Here is an 840-nt window from a genome sequence, read left to right as displayed (position 1 = left end):
AATATAGAATAGAAATGTTTATTCAGACTTCAGATTCAAATGGAGGAGATGGAACAATGACTTTTATATCAGTGTTCATTTGAATTTCTATCTCGTTCAAAAAAAAAAAAACAGTTCTAGAGCACTAACTTCAAATGTTTCCTCTTTCTCCTGTTAGAGACACATTATAAAATATTTTCTCTACTCCCGATACCTTTTATGATTAGACTTCAGACATAAAAAACAGGTCTTAATAAGGAGAGTGAAACTTCTGCCATTAAGTAGGTTAGAATTGCGAATACCTGGTAATATAGTCTGTTACATGGAAATTGATACCAAATTAACTCAACCTTAATATCTCCATCTAAAATATTTTTTATATTTAATACAATTGACACGTTAAGTATTTACCTTTCTGTCCTCAAAAGAGTAATAGAAGAAAGTTACAAAATTTTAAATACTTAGCTCTGGTGATTAACATAACATAATAAAATTTTTTAAAAAAAAGACCATATGAAGAGTCCATAACATTTGAAGAATTTCTAAAATGTATTGCTGCAGAGACCTGGGAATTGATTGCTTAGATATTTTTTTAAGAGGTTCCTCAAAAATTTAAAAATAGAACTACCCTATGATCCAGCGATTGCACTCCTGGGTATTTACCCCAAGGACGCAGATGTAGTGAAAAGAAGGGCCATATGCACCCCAATATTCATAGCAGCAATGTCCGCAATAGCCAAACTGTGGAAAGAGCTGAGATGCCCTTCAATGGATGAATGGATGAAGAAGATGTTGTCCATATATACAATGGAATATTACTCAGCCATCAGAAAGGATGAATACCCAACTTTTACAGCAACA

This window comes from Leptonychotes weddellii, chromosome 3 (genome assembly GCF_054177405.1).
Source record: "Leptonychotes weddellii isolate Sample4059 chromosome 3, ASM5417740v2, whole genome shotgun sequence".
Taxonomy (NCBI): Eukaryota; Metazoa; Chordata; class Mammalia; order Carnivora; family Phocidae; genus Leptonychotes; species Leptonychotes weddellii.
This window is presented reverse-complemented; position numbering follows the sequence as displayed.